The following is a 19,907-nucleotide window of genomic DNA, read 5'->3' as shown; positions in this document are numbered from 1 at the left end:
TCAGAGAAGGTACTTGAAATTATTTCCATACTTTTAAATTTGTCGAGCTGAGCTTTGTGCCCCTGTATGTGATCAGTTCTTGAGAATGTTCCATGTGCACTTGAGAAAAAAGTATATTCTGATGTTTTCGGATATAATGTCCTGAAAATGTTGATTAAGTCTAACTTTTCTATTGTGCAATTTAGGTTCTCTTTTGCCTTATTGATTTCCTTTCTAGAGGATCTATCCTTTGATGTGAGTGTAGTGTTAAATTCTCCTACTATGATTGTATTCCCATCAATTTCTCCTTTTATGTCCTTTAGTATTTGCTGTAGGTATCTGGGTGCTCCTATGTCCTGGGCATATATATTGACGATTGTAATATCCTCTTCTTGAATGGATGCTTTAGCCATTAAAGCATCCTTCTTTGTCTTTCTGTATGGCCTTAATTTTTTTATTTTTTTTTAATTTAATTTAATTTTTTTTTGTCTTTTGTCTTTTTTGTTGTTGCTGTTGTTGTTGCTATTTCTTGGGCCGCTCCCGCGGCATATGGAGGTTCCCAGGCTAGGGGTCGAATCGGAGCTGCAGCCCCCGGCCTACGCCAGAGCCACTGCAACACGGGATCCGAGCCGCGTCTGCAACCTACACCACAGCTCAGGGCAACGCCGGATCTTTAACCCACTGAGCAAGGGCAGGGACCGAACCCGCAACCTCATGGTTCCTAGTCGGATTCGTTAACCACTGCGCCACGACGTGATCTCCTGGCCTTCATTTTAAAGTCTGTTTTTTTCTGATATGAGTATTGCAACTCCTCCTTTCCTGTCCTGTCCATTGGCATGAAATATCTTTTCCCATCTGCTCACCTTCAGTCTTTATGGATCCTTTGCCCTAATGTAAGTCTCTTATAGACAGCAGATTGTAGGGTTTTGCTTTTTTATCCAATCCACCACTCTGTGTCTTCTGATTGGAGCATTCAGTCCATTGACGTATTAGGTGATTATTGATAGATATGTATTTATTGCTATTTTAAACCTGTTTTCCAGTTGATGCTTTGTTTCTCTTTTCCTCTTTCTTTTTTTGGCTGGATGGTTTCTATTTTTTTTTTTTTATGCTTGAGTACTTTTCTTTTCAGTATTTGTGAAGGTAATGTTCGCTTTTGATTTGTTCTTGCCCTGTTTTTTAAGCAAGTTAAGCTCTTCCTATATCTGCTTTCTTTAGCTCGATAGTCATATAAACTCAAATACATCATTAAAATAAAAAAAGAATCTATATTTTCTTACTTTCTTCTCTACATTGTATGATTTTTCTTTGTTTTTTTTTAACATATTCATGCTTAGATCTGTATGCTGGCTTATTTAAGTAATTGCTTTCCAATTGTGGTTTTTTCCATCTTAATACTTCTTACTTTTCTTTTTTTGGTCTTTTTGTCTTTTCTAGGGCCACACCCATGGCACATGGATGTTCCCAGGCTGGGGGTCTAATTGGAGCTGTAGCTGCTGGCCTACACCAGAGCCACAGCAACATGGGATCCAAGCCACATCTGTGACCTACACCTCATGGTAATGCCAGATCCCCAACCCACTGAGCAAGGCCAGGGATCAAACCCACAACCTCTTGGTTCCTAGTCAGATTAACTACTGAGCCACAATGGGAACTGCCCTTACTTTATTTTCTTTTAATTTAGAGAAGCCCTTTCAGTATTTCTTTTAGAATGGGCTTAGTATTGCTGTACTCTTTTAGCTTTTGTTTATTGGAGAAATTCTTTATTTCCCCTTCTATTTTAAAAGATATTCTTGCTGGATAGTGTATTCGAGGTTGCAAGTTTTTTCCTTTCAGCACTATAAATATATCTTGCTACTCCCTTCTGGCCTGTAGAGTTTCTGTTGAGAAATCAGCTGATAGCTTTATGGGGGTTCCCTTATAATTAATACTTTGCTTTTCTTTTGCTGCTTTTAGAACCCTCTCTTTAGCTTTTGTCATTTTTATGACAATATGTCTTGGTGGGCCTCTTTGGGTTTGGCATGTTTGGGGCCCCCTCTGCTTCCTGTATCTTGATATCAGTACACTTTAGATTTGAAAAGTTTTCAGCCATAATTTTTTCAGATATATTTTCTTTTTTTTATAATTTTTTTTTATTTTCCCACTGTATAGCAAGGGGGTCAGGTTATCCTTACATGTATACATTACAATTACATTTTTTCCCCCACCCTTTCTTCTGTTGAAACATGAGTATCTAGACAAAGTTCTCAATGCTATTCAGCAGGATCTCCTTGTAAATCTATTCTAAGTTGTGTCTGATAAGCCCAAGCTCCTGATCCCTCCCCCTCCCATCAGGCAGCCACAAGTCTCTTCTCCAAGTCTATGCTTTTCTTTTCTAAGGAGATGTTCATTTGTGCTGGATATTAGATTCCAGTTATGTGATATCATATGGTATTTGCCCTTGTCTTTCTGGCTCATTTCACTCAGTATGAGAGTGTCTAGTTCCATCCATGTTGCTGCAAATGGCATGATGTCATTCTTTTTTATGGCTGAGTAGTATTCCATTGTGCATATATACCACCTCTTCCGAATCCAATCATCTGTAGATGGACATTTGGGTTGTTTCCATGTCCTGGCTATTGTGAATAGTGCTGCAGTGAACATGCGGGTGCACGTGTCTCTTTTCAGTAGAGTTTTGTCCGGATAGATGCCCAAGAGTGGGATTGCGGGGTCATATGGAAGTTCTATGTATAGATTTCTAAGGTATCTCCAGAATGTTCTCCATAGTGGCTGTACCAGTTTACATTCCCACCAACAGTGCAGGAGGGTTCCCTTTTCTCCACAGCCCCTCCAGCACTTGTTATTTGTGGACTTCTTAATGATGGCCATTCTGACTGGTGTGAGGTGATATCTCATGGTAGTTTTGATTTGCATTTCTCTTATAACCAGCGATGTTGAGGATTTTTTCATGTGTTTGCTGGCCATCTGTATATCTTCTTTGGAGAAATGTCTATTCAGGTCTTTTGCCCATTTTTCCATTGGGTGACTGGCTTTTTTGCTGTTGGGTTGTATAAGTTGTTTATATATTCTAGAGATTAAGCCCTTGTCCGCTGCATCATTTGAAACTGTTTTCTCCCATTCTGAAACTTGTCTTTTTGTTTTCTTTTGGGTTTCCTTTGCTGTGCAAAAGCTTTTCAGTTTGATGAGGTCCCATGGGTTTATTTTTGCTCTAATTTCAATTGCTTTGGGAGACTGACCTGAGAAAATATTCATGATGTTGATGTCAGAGAGTGTTTTGCCTATGTTTTCTTCTAGGAGTTTGATGGTGTCCTGTCGTATATTTAAGTCTTTCAGGCATTTGGAGTTTATTTTTGTGTGTGGTGTGAGGGTGTGTTCTAGTTTCATTGCTTTGCATGCAGCTGCCCAGGTTTCCCAGCAATGCTTGCTGAATAGACTTTCTTTTTCCCATTTGATGTCCTTGCCTCCCTTGTCCAAGATTAATTGACCATAGGTATCAGAGTTTATTTCCGGGTTCTCTATTCTGTTCCATTGGTCTGTCTGTCTGTTTTGATACCAGAACCACACTGTTTTGATGACTGTGGCTTCGTAGTATTTCTTGAAGTCTGGGAGAGTGATGCCTCCTGCTTGGTTTGTGTTTCTCAGGATTGCTTTGGCGATTCTGGGTCTTTTGTGGCTCCATGTAAATGTTTGGAGTGTTTGTTCTAGTTCTGTGAAAAATGTCCTGGGTAATTTGATAGGGATTGCATTGAATCTGTAGATTGCTTTGGCCATTTTTACAATCTTGATTTTCCCAATCCAGGAACATGGAATATCTTTCCATTTCTTTACATCTTCTTTGATTTCTTTGATTAAAGTTTTATAGTTCTTGGCATATAAGTCCTTTACCTCCTTGGTCAGGTGTATTCCGAGGTATTTGATTTTTTTGAGGTGCAATTTTAAAAAGTATTGTATTGTTGTATTCCTTTTCTAATATTTCATTGCTGGTATACAGAAATGCGACTGACTTCTGAATGTTAATCTTATGTCCTGCTACTTTGCTGAATTTATGAATCAGTTCAAGTAGTTTTGCGGTTGAGTCCTTAGGGTTTTCTATGTGTAGTATCATGTCATCTGCATACAGTGACAGTTTGATCTCTTCTCTTCCTATATGGATGCCTTTTATTTCTTTGGTTTGTCTAATTGCTGTGGCTAGGACTTCCAAAACTATGTTGAAGAGCAGTGGTGAGAGTGGGCATCCCTGTCTTGTTCCAGATTTGAGTGAGAAGGTTTTCAGTTTTTCCCCATTGAGGATTATATTTGCTGTGGGTTTCTCATAAATGGCTTTGATTATATTCAGGAATGTTCCCTCTATACCCACTTTGGCATGGGTCTTGATCATGAATGGATGTAGAACTTTGTCAGATGCTTTTTCTGTGTCTGTTGAGATGATCATATGATTTTTGACTTTTTTTTTGTTAATGTGGTGTATGATGTTGATTGATTTGTGTATGTTGAACCATCCTTGTGAACCTGGGATGAACCCAACCTGGTCATTGTGTATGATCTTTTTGATATGTTGTTGGATTCGGTTGGTTAAGATTATGTTGAGAATTTTTGCATCTATATTCATCAATGATATTGGGCGATAGTTTTCTTTTTTGGTGGTATCTCTGTCTGGTTTTGGAATGAGGGTGATGGTGGCATCATAGAATGTCTTTGGGAGTCTTTCTTCTTCTTCAATCTTTTGAAAGTGTTTAAGGAGGATGGGCACCAATTCCTCTTTATATATTTGATAAAATTCACCTGTGAAGCCACCTGGTCCTGGAATTTTATATGTAGGGAGTGATTTTATGACCTCTTCATTTTTTTATTTTTTAAATTTCTTTCTTGACTTCCTCATTGACCCATTGGTTTTTTAGTAGCACATTGTTTAGTCTCCATGTAGTTGTTTCTTTCTCATTTCTTTTCCTGTGGTTGATTTCTAATTTCATTCCATTGTGGTCAGAGAAGGTACTTGAAATTATTTCCATACTTTTAAATTTGTCGAGCTGAGCTTTGTGCCCCTGTATGTGATCAGTTCTTGAGAATGTTCCATGTGCACTTGAGAAAAAAGTATATTCTGATGTTTTCGGATATAATGTCCTGAAAATGTTGATTAAGTCTAACTTTTCTATTGTGCAATTTAGGTTCTCTTTTGCCTTATTGATTTCCTTTCTAGAGGATCTATCCTTTGATGTGAGTGTAGTGTTAAATTCTCCTACTATGATTGTATTCCCATCAATTTCTCCTTTTATGTCCTTTAGTATTTGCTGTAGGTATCTGGGTGCTCCTATGTCCTGGGCATATATATTGACGATTGTAATATCCTCTTCTTGAATGGATGCTTTAGCCATTAAAGCATCCTTCTTTGTCTTTCTGTATGGCCTTAATTTTTTTATTTTTTTTTAATTTAATTTAATTTTTTTTGTCTTTTGTCTTTTTTGTTGTTGCTGTTGTTGTTGCTATTTCTTGGGCCGCTCCCGCGGCATATGGAGGTTCCCAGGCTAGGGGTCGAATCGGAGCTTGAGCCCCCGGCCTACGCAGAGCCACTGCAACACGGGATCCGAGCCGCGTCTGCACCTACACCACAGCTCAGGGCAACGCCGGATCTTTAACCCACTGAGCAAGGGCAGGGACCGAACCCGCAACTCATGGTTCCTAGTCGGATTCGTTAACCACTGCCCACGACGTGATCTCGGCCTTCATTTTAAAGTCTGTTTTTTTCTGATATGAGTATTGCAACTCCTCCTTTCCTGTCCTGTCCATTGGCATGAAATATCTTTTCCCATCTGCTCACCTTCAGTCTTTATGGATCCTTTGCCCTAAGTAAGTCTCTTATAGACAGCAGATTGTAGGGTTTTGCTTTTTTATCCAATCCACCACTCTGTGTCTTTGATGGAGCATTCAGTCCATTGACGTATTAGGTGATTATTGATAGATATGTATTATTGCTATTTAAAAACTGTTTCCAGTTGATGCTTGTTTCTCTTTCCTCTTCTTTTTTTGGCTGGTGGTTTCTATTTTTTTTTTATGCTTGAGTACTTTTCTTTCAGTATTGTGAAGGTAATGTTGCTTTGATTTGTTCTTGCCCTGTTTTTTAGCAAGTTAAGCTCTTCATATGCTTTTTTAGCTCGATAGTCAATATAAACTCAAATACATCATTAAATAAAAAAAAGAATCTATATTTCTTACTTTCTTCTCTACATTGTATGATTTTTCTTTGTTTTTTTTAACATATTCATGCTTAGATCTGTATGCTGGCTTATTTAAGTAATTGCTTTCCAATTGTGGTTTTTTCCATCTTAATACTTCTTACTTTTCTTTTTTGGTCTTTTTGTCTTTTCTAGGGCCACACCCATGCACATGGATGTTCCAGGCTGGGGGTCTAATTGGAGCTGTAGCTGCTGGCCTACACCAGAGACACAGCAACATGGGATCCAAGCCACATTGTGACCTACACCTCATGGTAATGCCAGATCCCCAACCCACGAGCAAGGCCAGGGATCAACCCCACAACCTCTTGGTTCCTAGTCAGATAATACTGGCCACAATGGAACTGCCCTTACTTTATTTTCTTTTAATTTAGAGAAGCCCTTTCAGTATTTCTTTTAGAATGGGCTTAGTATTGCTGTACTCTTTTAGTCTTTTGTTTATTGGAGAAATTCTTTATTTCCCCTTCTATTTTAAAAGATATTCTTGCTGGATAGTGTATTGAGGTTGCAAGTTTTTCCTTTCAGCACTATAAATATATCTGCTTACTCTTCTGGCCTGTAGAGTTTCTGTTGAGAAATCAGCTGATAGCTTTATGGGGGTTCCCTTATAATTAATACTTTGCTTTTCTTTGCTGCTTTTAGAACCCTCTCTTAGCTTTTGTCATTTTTATGACAATATGTCTTGGTGGGCCTCTTTGGGTTTGGCATGTTTGGGGCCCCCTCTGCTTCCTGTATCTTGATATCAGTACACTTTAGATTTGAAAAGTTTTCAGCCATAATTTTTTCAGATATATTTTCTTTTTTAATTATTTTTTAATTTTCCACTGTATACAGCAAGGGGTCAGGTTATCCTTACATGTATACAATACAATTACATTTTTTCCCCTACCCTTCTTTCTGTTGAACATGAGTATCTAGACAAAGTTCTCAATGCTATTCAGCAGGATCTCCTTGTAAATCTCTTTCTAAGTTGTGTCTGATAAGCCCAAGTCCTGATCCCTCCACTCCCTCCCCTCATCAGGCAGCCACAAGTCTCTTCTTCCAAGTCTATGCTTTTCTTCTAAGGAGATGTTCATTTGTGTGGATATTAGATTCCAGTTATAAGTGATATCATATGGTATTTGTCTTGTCTTTCTGGCTGTTCACTCAGTATGAGGTCTCTAGCTCCACCATGTTGCTGCAAATGGCATGATGTCATTCTTTTTATGGCTGAGTAGTATCCAGTGCGATATATACCACCTCTTCCGAATCCAATCATCTGTAGAGGACATTTGGGTGTTTCCATTCCTGGCTATTGTGAATAGTGCTGCAGTGAACATGCGGGTGCACGTGTCTCTTTTCAGTAGAGTTTTGTCCGGATAGATGCCCAAGAGTGGGATTGCGGGGTCATATGGAAGTTCTATGTATAGATTTCTAAGGTATCTCCAGAATGTTCTCCATAGTGGCTGTACCAGTTTACATTCCCACAACAGTGCAGGAGGGTTCCCTTTTCTCCACAGCCCCTCCAGCACTTGTTATTTGTGGACTTCTTAATGATGGCCATTCTGACTGGTGTGAGGTGATATCTCATGGTAGTTTTGATTTGCATTTCTCTTATAACCAGCGATGTTGAGGATTTTTTCATGTGTTTGCTGGCCATCTGTATATCTTCTTTGGAGAAATGTTATTCAGGTCTTTTGCCCATTTTTCCATTGGGTGACTGGCTTTTTTGCTGTTGGGTTGTATAGTTGTTTATATATCTAGAGATTAAGCCCTTGTCCGCTGCATCATTTGAAACTGTTTCTCCCATTCTGAAACTTGTCTTTGTTTCTTTTGGGTTTCCTTTGCGTGCAAAAGCTTTTCAGTTTGATGAGTCCCATGGGTTATTTTTGCTCTAATTTCAATTGCTTTGGGAGACTGACCTGAGAAAATATTCAGATGTTGATGTCAGAGAGTGTGTTTGCCTATGTTTTCTTCTAGGAGTTTGATGGGTCCTGTCGTATATTTAAGTCTTTCAGGCATTTGGAGGTTATTTGTGTGTGGGTGTGAGGGTGTGTTCTAGTTTCATTGCTTTGCATGCAGCTGTCCAGGTTCCCAGCAATGCTTGCTGAATAGACCTTCTTTTTCCCATTTGATGTCCTTGCCTCCCTTGTCCAGATTAATTGACCATAGGTCAGGGTTTATTCTGGGTTCTCTATTCTGTTCCATTGTCGTCTGTCTGTTTTGGTACCAGTACAACGCATGTGTTTGAGACTGTGGCTTCGTAGTATTTTGAAGTCTGGGAGAGTGATGCCTCCTGCTTGGTTTTTTCTCAGGATTGCTTGGCGATTCTGGGTTCTTTTGTGGCTCCATGTAAATGTTTGGAGTGTTTGTTCTAGTTCTGTGAAAAATGTCCTGGGTAATTTGATAGGGATTGCATTGAATCTGTAGATTGCTTTGGCCATTTTTACAATCTTGATTTTCCCAATCCAGGAACATGGAATATCTTTCCATTTCTTTACATCTTCTTTGATTTCTTTGATTAAAGTTTTATAGTTCTTGGCATATAGGTCCTTTACCTCCTTGGTCAGGTGTATTCCGAGGTATTTGATATTGTGAGGTGCAATTTTAAAAAGTATTGTATTGTTGTATTCCTTTTCTAATATTTCATTGCTGGCATACAGAAATGCAACTGACTTCTGAATGTTAATCTTATATCCTGCTACTTTGCTGAATTTCTGGCATACAGAAATGTGACTGGCTTCTGAATGTTAATCTTATGTCTTGCTACTTTGCTGAATTTATGAATCAGTTCAAGTAGTTTTGGGGTTAAGTCCTTAGGGTTTTCTATGTATAGTATCATGTCATCTGCATACAGTGACAGTTTGATCTCTTCTCTTCCTATATGGATGCCTTTTATTTCTTTGGTTTGTCTAATTGCTGTGGCTAGGACTTCCAAAACGATGTTGAAGAGCAGTGGTGAGAGTGGGCATCCCTGTCTTGTTCCCGATTGGAGTGAGAAGGCTTTCAGTTTTTCCCCATTGAGGATTATATTTGCTGTGGGTTTCTCATAAATGGCTTTGTTTATGTTCAGGAATATTCCCTCTATACCCACTTTGGCGAGGGTGTTGATCATGAATGGATGTTGGACTTTGTCAAATGCTTTTTCTGCGTCTATTGAGATGATCATACGATTTTTGACTTTATTTAGTTAATGTGGTGTATGATGTTGATTGATTTGCGTATGTTGAACCATCCTTGTGAACCTGGGATGAACCCTACGTGGTCATTGTGTATGATCTTTTTGATATGTTGTTGGATTCGGTTGGTTAAGATTATGTTGAGAATTTTTGCATCTATATTCATCAATGATATTGGGCGATAGTTTTCTTTTTTGGTGGTATCTCTGTCTGGTTTTGGAATGAGGGTGATGGTGGCATCATAGAATGTCTTTGGGAGTCTTCCTTCTTCTTCAACTTTTTGAAAGAGTTTAAGGAGGATGGGTACCAGTTCCTCTTTATATGTTTGATAGAATTCTCCTGTGAAGCCATCTGGTCCTGGGCTGTTATTTGTAGGGAGTGATTTTATGACCTCTTCAGTTTCATTTCTAGTGATGGGTCTGTTCAGTTGGTCTGTTTCTACTTGATTCAGTTTTGGCAGGCTGTAAGATTCTAGAAAATTGTCCATTTCTTCCAGATTGTCAAACTTGTTGCCGTATAGTTGTTCCTAGTATTCTCTTATGGTTTTTTGTATTTCTGCTGTATCCGTTGTGATTTCTCCTTTTTCATTTATAATTTTGGTTATGTGGGTTCTTTCTCTCCTCTTCTTAGTGAGCCTGGCCAGGGGTTTGTCAATTTTGTTCACCTTTTCCAAGAACCAGCTCTTGGTTTTATTAATTGTCTCTGTTGTTTTTTGAGTCTCTATTTTATTGATTTCTTCTTTGGTCTTTATAATTTCCTTCCTTCTGCTGGCTTTAGGTCTTTTTTGTTCTTCTTTTTCTAATTCATTTAGGTGGAGGGTTAAGTTGTCCATTTGGGATCTTTCTTCTTTTTTGAGAAAGGCCTGTATTGCTATAAATGTCCCTCTGAGCACTGCTTTTGCAGCATCCCATAGATTTTGAGAGGTTGTGTCTTCATTATCATTTGTTTCAAGGTAGTTTCTAATTTCCTTCTTGATTTCCTCATTGACCCATTGTTTTTTTAGTAGCATGTTGTTGAGTCTCCGTGCAGTAGGTTTTTTCTCAATTCTTTTCCCATGCTTGATTTCTAATTTCATGGCATTGTGGTCCGAGAAGATACTTGAGATAATTTCTATGCTCCTAAATTTGTTGAGGTTAGCTTTGGTCCCAATATGTGGTCGATTCTTGAGAATGTTCCATGAGCATTTGAGAAGAATGTGTATTCTGATTTTTTTGGCTGTAGTGTCCTGAAGATGTCAATGAAGTCTACCTTTTCTATGGTTTCCTTTAGGATCTCTGTTGCTTTATTGGTTTTCTGTCCAGAGGATCTGCCCATTGATGTGAGGGGGGTATTAAAATCTCCCACTGTGATTGTATTCCCATCAATTTCTCCCTTTATGTCTTCTGTTCATATTTGTTGTATGTATCTGGGTGCTCCTGTATTTGGGGCATATATGTTGATGATAGTAATGTCCTCTCCTTGGATGGATCCCTTAGTCATTAAGTAGTGTCCTTCTTTGTCTTTCTTTATGTCTTTGGTTTTAAAGTCTATTTTGTCTGATATGAGGGTTGCGACTCCTGCTTTTCTGTCATGTCTATTGGCGTGAAATATTTTTCCCCACCCTTTCACTTTCAATCTATATGTATCCTTTGTCCTAAGGCGAGTTTCTTGTGGCAGCATATTGAAGGTTTTTGCCTTTTAATCCACTCAGCCACTCTGTGTCTTTTGATTGGGGCATTCAGTCCATTGACATTTAAGGTGATAATTGATAGATGATTATTTATTGCCATTTTGAACCTCGTGTTCCAGTTGATTCTATGGTTCTCCATTCTTCCTTTCTTTTTTTTTTTTTTTGGTTGGATGTCTCCTGTTATTATCTGCTTGATTGTATTTTTGTTTTCATTTTTTGCAAATGCAATATTTGGTTTTGGCTTGTGGTAGCCCTGCTTTTTAAGTATGCTAACTCCTTCCCATAATTGTGTGTTTTAGCCTGATGGTCCTGTAAGTTCAAACACTTCATTACTATATTAAAATTAAGAAGAGAAACATACAAACATACAAACAAACAAAAAGGGTTATTTACTTCCTAACATCCCTTGCCCACATTTTATGGTTTTGATGACTCTTTTTTATTTTTTTCTTTTTAATTTTATTTCGTTTGAGGCCTGTTCATGATTAAATCTGTATGCTGGCTTATTTGAGTGACTGCTCTCTGATTGTGGTTTCCTCAGTCCTACTTCTTCCTCTTCTTTTTTTTTTTTTTTCTTTTCTTTTTTCTTCCCTTTACTTCCTTTCTTTTTGGTTTAGAGAAGCCATTTCAATATTTCCTTTAACCTGGGTTTTGTGTTGCAGTATTCTGTAAGTTTTTGATTGTGGGAAAAAAAAATTTTATTTCCCCTTCTATTTTAAATGATATTCTTGCTGGATAGAGTATTCTAGGTTGCATATTTTTTCCTTTGAGCACTTTAAATATCTCTTGCCATTCCCTCCTGGCCTGTAGTGTTTCTGTAGAGAAATCCGCTGATAATCTTATGGGGGTTCCCTTGTAGGTAACATTCTATTTTTCTCTTGCTGCCTTTAGGATCCTCCCTTTACCACTAAATTTTGCCATTTTTATTATGATGTGTCTTGCTGTGGGTCTGTATGGGTTCAGTTTGTTTGGGGCCCTCTGTGCTTCTTGTATCTTGAACCCAGTATCCTTTAGACGTGGGAAGTTTCCATCGATAATTTCTTCAAATATATTTTCTATCCCCTTATCTTTTTCTACTCCTTCTGGAATTCCTATTATGCATAGATTGGCCCACTTTATATTATCCCATAGGTCTCTTATATTGCTTTCCTGTTTTTTGATTTGGTTTTCTGTCTGCTGACCTGATTGGGTGATTTCCATTATTCTATCTTCCATATCACTGATTCATTCTTCTGCATTATTCATTCTGGTTTTTACTGTCCTTAGTTCAGTTTGCATCTCTGCAAATGAATGTTCTAGTTTTTCTTGGCTCCTCCTTATATTTTCTAGTTCCTTTCTGAGGGTATCTGCATTACTGTTCATATCTTCTCTTAATTCCTTTAGCATTTTCACTATTTCTCTTTTGAACTCCAGGTGTGTCAGACTGTAGAGATCTGTTTCATTGTTGACTGTTTTAGGTGAGTTCTCCTGTTGGTTTGACTGGGGGTGGTTTCTCAGCTTCTTCATCTTGCTTGTTGTTTTCTTTCTCCTGAAGGAGTTGTACTCTCCGTTATCGGGCAGTGTTTGCCTTGTCACTGCCGTGGAATATTTCCTGAGGGCTGGCGTTGTTGGTCAATCTTTTTGAGGCAGTGTGGCTTTTCTGAAGTGTTGATGGGGCTAACAGTGTTTCTTTGAAGCAAAGGAGGACTTCCTGGGGGCAGACAGGACCTGGAGGTCCACACCACGATGGTAGCAGATTTCACTTGGTCATGCAGAACTTGCTCTGGTGTTTTTAGGGTATGGGGTTCTTGCAGGGTGTTGGCGGTGTTGGGCAGTTGTTCCTAGGAGTGCAGCACCCCCTGGGGGCTGGAGCAGCTATCTGGGTCTCTGAGAACCTAAGAGGCTCTTCCCTATGGCAGCCCAACTCAGAAGGACAGCCTGAGAATGTAGGCGGATCTTTTCACAGTCTGGCCAAGCTTGTTGCAGCTTTTCTGGGCTGAAGGTGGTCCTCCAGGGGGCTGGTGGTGCTGAGCAGCTATTCCGCAGGAGTGGGGCACCCCCTGAGGGCTTGGGTGGCTAGCAGGGCTGCTGAAAACCCAAGAGGCTCCTCCCCAGGGCAGCCCGACTCAGAAAGACCATCTGATACCTTTCCCAGCTCAGCCAAGCTTGTTGCAGCTTTTCTGGGCTGTAGGGGGTCCTGCCTGGAGCTGGCAGTCCTATGCAGCTCATCCACTAGGTCTCGGCACCCCCTGGGGGCTTGGGCGCGTAACAGGACCGCTGGAAACCCAAGAGGCTCCTCCCCAGGTTAGCCCAACTCAGAAAAACCATCCGAGAATTAGGCAGATCTATTCACGGCCTGGCTAGGCTTGTTCTAGCTTTTCTGGGCTGTAGGCCTTTTCTCGGGGGTTGGTGGTGTTTGGTGCTGCTCTGCGGAAGTGTAGCCCCTCCAAAGGGCAAGCAGGCCTGTGCAGGGACAGCCCCTGTGGTGTTAGGCTTCAGGCAATTGTTGAGGCCAACCCTCCTGGATGGCAGGCAGCCCCAGGTCCGGCGACAGCATAGGGAGTGGCGGGGGTGGGGGGAGGGGATGCACTGGGAAGCACAGCTTTCAGCTAGCTAGGGGGCCTGTAAGCTTGCTGTGGTGTGGGGGGTATTCTATGGGGACCCACCCCTTCTTCTCTCCCCTCCCCAGCACGGGCACAAACCAGGCTCTTCTCCCAGGTTCCCTCTGATGTTGCTTTCCACTTCCCCGCCCCTAGAGTATTGCTCCCTTTCTCTGCGACAGCTTTGTTTTCTAGTCTCCCAGGCAGTCTCTGCCCCCATCAAATGGTTTCTAGACCTCCCAAGCAGTTTCCGCTCCTCCCCCCCCCCAGCCCGTTCTCAGGGTCTAACCTCTAGAGCCAAGGATTCGGTGCCCAGGCATCCCCCACCCAGGCATCCCCCGGCCCTTTCCTGGGGACTAACCTCTGGAGCCGAGGATTCGGTGCCCAGCCCCCACCCAGGCGTCTCAATTTTTGGTGACTGTGCCCGTAGTTCAGATGGTCCCTTTGGTTCTTGATCAGCTTTTCCGTACTCCAACTTACTGCTACACTCTTCTCTGCATCTGGAGATTGCTCCGGTTCGTTTGATCTTTCCCCCGAGTAGGTGACTTTCCAGGGTGCAGGATCCCTTTCTCCTCCTCAGTTCCCTTTCGGGAGTGCCTGTCCCGCTCGGATTCACCTTCTCTCACTCTCCTCTTTTCTCCGGATCTGCCCAGTAATGTCACGAACTTCTTGCCGTTATTGGAGTTTAGATTCCTCTGCCAGCGATTAGTTGCTGTTTTGTGTGAGTCATTTATTCTGTAGATGTGCTTTTTTTGTGGGAGAGGGCAATCGTGTCCCCCTACTCCTCCGCCATCTTGTCCTCTCTCCCCCATAATACTTTAAAATTACTGAGCGGTCATCTCAGTTGTAACCCAAACATACCAAAATTTTGAATATCATATAGTCAAAGACTTAACTAGCAAAAGGATTAGTGCAATTTCTACTCCATAACTTTAGGGTTTGAATATCTTGAATTGTACAGATACCAAGATTTTTGAATTCCTGATGGCATAAAATTGAATATTGGGATTGTCTGGCCTATACTTCAAGTTATTGTTCGGCTAAATTAAATGACTTGGAGTAAGACATCAATATGCCTCTCACGAGTGAAAAACAATAATAATTACATTTTATTTTCATAATTTTGGAGAATACAAATGCTAAATGTTCTATAATTGTTGATCTATGTTTAAACTACATGGAAAACAAGACTTAGAAAATAGTTTTGTAACCTCCACAGGTGACAGTAATTATTATCAATATATATATCGTGCACTCCTGGAATACAGGAGACCTTGATAACACCCCCCCCCAAAAAAAAACAGGCTAAAAATGGCATAAAACCCACTATTTTTAGTAAAATGGAGGAATTAAGAACAAACCTTACTAACTACTTGACTTCCTCTCTGTAGTACTTTTGAAAGCAATAGCCTTGCCAAAGCCAGTGATTATATACAGTGGTGTGGTCTAGGGCAGTGTCAGTGAATAAACTGAAATAAATGTTTAGATACAAAACATATTTAGGAACTGGATTATCAAATATAAGAAGATGAAAGAGAAGTGTCAAAGAGGACACACCAGGTATCTGCTTCAATAGGATGAATGAAGGTGGAATAAATTCACAAAGAGAAGTAAACTTAGGTTACAGACGCAGCACCATAGTTTCTAATAGCTTATACATGACAGAGTTATTAAAAATGAAGAAAAACAATTAAGATCCTAAAGCTTTTTGTGGGTCATAGACATTTCTCAGGTACTTCAAAAACTTCAGAGTACTGCAGTTCATGTCTTTAGTGAATTAGAAAAGGAACTGAAGAGTTCAGGTCGTGGTGCAGCAGAAATGAATCCGACTAGGAACCATGAGGTTAAGGGTTCCATCCCTGGCCTAGCTCAGTGGGTTAAGGATCAGGCGTTGCCATGAGCTGTGGTAAAGTTCACAGACATGTCTAGGATCCCGAGTTGCTGTGGCTGTGGCATAGGCCAACAGCTGTATCTCCGATTAGACCCCTAGCCTGGGAACCTCCATGTGTCATGGGTGGGGCCCTAAAAAGACAAAAAGAAAAAAGAAAAGGAACTGAGAAGTTTTTGTATAGCCAGGTGCCTCAAATAAATAGGTTTTAGAATATGAATGATCTAGTAGTGTGATTAGGGATCCCATCTGCCATGACTGACGTTAATGGAATTTAGGACAACAAGCGCTTCTCCTTACAAAGGCTACATGTAATGGAAGGAAGGGGAGAAAAAGATTGTTTGAAGTGTAGCTGTTTTCACTTTGCTTTTTTAGCACAGTTCTAGAGGAAAGGGTTAGAGATTTCTTGGAAGGACAAAAGCAGTTGGAGCTTGCATGAGACAAAATAATTTACAAAGAAATGTATAGAGCAGAGTATGAAGAGAGGTTCAGTCAAGCTTATATTTGAATCACAGCAAGGGTAAACTTTGGATGTGTGGAATAGTCAGTTGAATTGTATCAAGATTTTTAAAGGTTTTAGTCCCTAAACTCCTTTTATCTTTTAGGTATCAAGTGCATTGCCTTCATAAAACTAACCACAAATTGCATATGTGTGTGCGAAGTGAATGTCAGTCTTATCTTTTCGCCCAGTGAGTGGTAGTGTTAATCACTTGTTTCTCTGAGCACAGGTTCTGGTACATAGTGAACTTGTACTATAAGTTATAGGATCTAGATGTGTTTTCTCATCTGGACTTAGATGAAAATGGTGTTCAATATGATAGAGTATTTGTCCATGGGGTGTCTATATAAAACTGTGCACACAGAAAAAAATGATGAATCAGACATTGAAATGTTTATTCCACCTATTTTCTTGATTTTATTTTTATTCAAAAATTTTTCTTAAATGGATATGTACAGTTTTATAATTCCAACAAAGGTGCAGATATTTTTCTGTCTTTCTCACTAATGGATCACTGGCATTTAGATGGGTACCTGATATATAGTATCCACTTTCTATATTTGTCAAATTAATGATGGAACCCAGCAACATTACTGGAAAAAAACAACAATAATGTCTTCATTATGTATTCTTTGTTGACTAAGAATATTTTTTGGTGATGATGTTTGATAACATTCCCAACAGATCTACTATTTCAGCCACATTAAAGGGAACCAAGATATGTATCTGTTGGACTAGCAACTTATCATGTTTGCTATATAAGAGTAATATAAGGGTGTACTAGAAGCATCATGCTCAAAGAGGTTAAAGTAATATTCTGAGAAACATGGTGAGGGATTTGTAATGAGGTCACAGCTGCTGAGTAATGTACACAATAATAGTATAAACTGTGTACTCATTTTTAAATACATTTCAAACATTAACCTATACAAGCTTCAGGGAATAATTTTGTTTCCTATTTAATTTCAGGTGTTGCAACAGTCTCAAGGTTGTTATAAATTATATATAGCACCGTATAGAAATAAAAGTTGCACTTTATATTCTTTACCCAGTACAAATTTGTTTTACATTAAACATGCTGTAGGTTTATGGTTCAATTCATTATCTGCTTGTGGATACATAATACTAATCAAAGGAGAGTTTCATGGATAACTTTGAAAAATGTCACATTTTTCAGTAGGTTACCAAGAATTCTATTAGTGCATTTAAAATTCACAGAATAAAATATGATTAAAAGCATACTTCTCTACCTAGAAGTTACTGTCTTAGTGCTAAAACTTCAATAATGGTAAATTTGTCTAATTCCCAACTTCAATCCTCAATTCTTATTTATCTCTCACTTGTAACAGATCTTGAAACTGATATAATTTATATTTCTATTTGTCCTGTGTTGTAAGCAAACAAGGGAATAGCTTTGACTGTTCCTTCCCTGTGGCATGTGTTTTTGATGAAATCATTTAAGAAATTATACTGTTATATAGAATTTATTATTTTAATGTATTTTTTATTTATATTTTTTAATTTTAATCTCTGAAATTTGGTTAAATGTATTTGCCTCTTAAACAGGTTTATCATATAAATGATTATACATAAGGGGAGTGTTTTAGGCTAATTTCTGATCAAATTTTTAATGGTTCTCTTTCTCTGGAAATTCTAAAAAAGAAATTTGTTATTTTTATCTATTGAGACATTTTTACAATTAAGTAAAATTTGAATAATATTTTTTTCTTTTCATGAAATTCAGTGAAATAAAGTTTTAAAAAAATATCACTGATCAATTGTATTTATTGAACAGTCTTTCATCTTTAATATTAAACTTATGCAGCATTTGACACACTTAGCCCCTCAATCAATGGTAAAATATTCTTCTTTCTTGAATTTTCAGGCATAATACTTCCCTGCCTCTCTTTATATCTCTCTGGCTACTACTTTCCAGTACTAATCACATTATTCTCTCTATTCTGAGCTGCCTTTGAGCTCAGTTCTAAGCTCTCAAACTGACTCACATCTAAACACCTTGGGACAACCTCAAAACCACAGCATCCCTGAACATTTTCCTTGATGTCCTTCATTAAATGTCTAGCCTTTTACCACTGTGTTAAGTGCTGAATATTGCACAAATCATTTTTCCAGTTCTAGAAATCAAAATTTAATGAATTTCTGTATTTTTCTTTGGCTAAGACCCTCTTCCTCCTTCAGCAAATGCTTTTCCTTTTTCTCCAATTTTTCCTAGAACATACATGTCAAATCCATCATGTAGACTACTGCAATAGCTTCCTAACATGTTTCCCTGGCCCACTCATGATCTAAAGAGTTAATTCTCCACAGAGCAATCAATTGTAGCATTGTAATAGCATAAACCAAATATTTTCACTTCTCTGCTTAAAAACTTCCATGGCTCCTCATTGCTCTCAGAATGAGACACAATGCCTTGATGAAATCTATGACACCCATCATGATGGTCTCTTATCTTCTTTCCAATTTCATTTGATAATGTAGTCTTTATCTCTGTCTCCATTATGTTCAACCTTTGCTAATTTCCTCTCAATTTTCCATGAAAACTTCAAGCCCTTTCTCACTTCAGGGACTCTCACTATTGCCTCAATACATGGATAAGTTGCCTTAACCTCGTATAGACTTCAGCTGAAATGTCGTATTTCAGAGGCGCCTTTGATGATTATTTTCCACAAAATAAACTTCTTAAATTCTTCATAGTAGTTAAAAATCAGGAATTATTTTATGTGTTATGTATATGTATTCAGTTTTCCCTGTCTTGAATATAAACTGATTAGGTCATGAATAATATAGTTATTATTCAAATACATATTTCTAGCCACTAGCCTAGTACTGAATTATAGGCACTATGTAGACACTTTCTGAATGAATGAATGTATGAATGAATGAGTATATAAATCATGTTTCCATATGTCATTGGATGAAGTGACCTCTATTTCAGTCTTTATTCATATGGAGAAGTTATGTATTTGCGTAAAGGGTAAAATCTACAAATAAAACTACTGAGTCCTCATATACAGATCCTATCTAAAATCTCAAATGATCTTCTTTCAAATACACTCACAATATGTGGAAGACCCTTTCTCCAAATATTTATAATATTAAGTTGGTTAGAGTAATCATGACCTTAGCAGAAAGTCAGCTATATTTTTATAACATGAATACAAACCATCTTTCTGAGCACTGAAGGAGTAACGGCTTTTTTCTTGAGGTAACTTGTATAATTTGAGAAAAGTGACTTCTGACCATCAAAGTTCTTTGCTTAGCCAGTGCAACTGTATGTTACTGTAACATCTGATCCCAGAAACCAAGAGGAATTCAAACTTGTTTGATATCCTCAAGTTCAATGATATAGAAAAGGCCCATGTTGCCAATGAAGGAATAGAACAGTATTTGCCAACTCCTCCAGATGCTTCTCCTTTTAGCCAGATGAAGCCGCACAGCTAGTTTTATTTTATACAGATGCTGCATTTTTAAGGTCTTGGCAAAACAAGAGTAAACTAGGTCTCCAATCCAGAGAAAAGTATCCTTTTCTCTCTTTGCCATTAATGTCCAATTAAGGTTATCCAAATGAGCTCTAAACTCAGGACTGTCTATTTTTCTTGACCTAATTCACCTTATATGATGTAAGGTTTATTATAAGATTTAAGATTCTTTTCTGATTGGGTATGAAACACTACCCATTGTACAAATCAAATACATGTATCAAATTAAACAGTTTATACTGAATTGCTACATTGCACACAATTGTTAACTATTGTCACTAAAAGTTTTAGATTTAACATTTAGATCTTCAAATTTTTAATTAAAAAATTGCTCCATTATTTTAGCTGTTTTTTACCTCAAATTAGTTTTACCTCAAGTTATAATCCTTCAAACTTCAATTTATG

Source organism: Phacochoerus africanus, chromosome 1 (genome assembly GCF_016906955.1).
Source record: "Phacochoerus africanus isolate WHEZ1 chromosome 1, ROS_Pafr_v1, whole genome shotgun sequence".
Lineage (NCBI taxonomy): Eukaryota > Metazoa > Chordata > Mammalia > Artiodactyla > Suidae > Phacochoerus > Phacochoerus africanus.
This window is presented reverse-complemented; position numbering follows the sequence as displayed.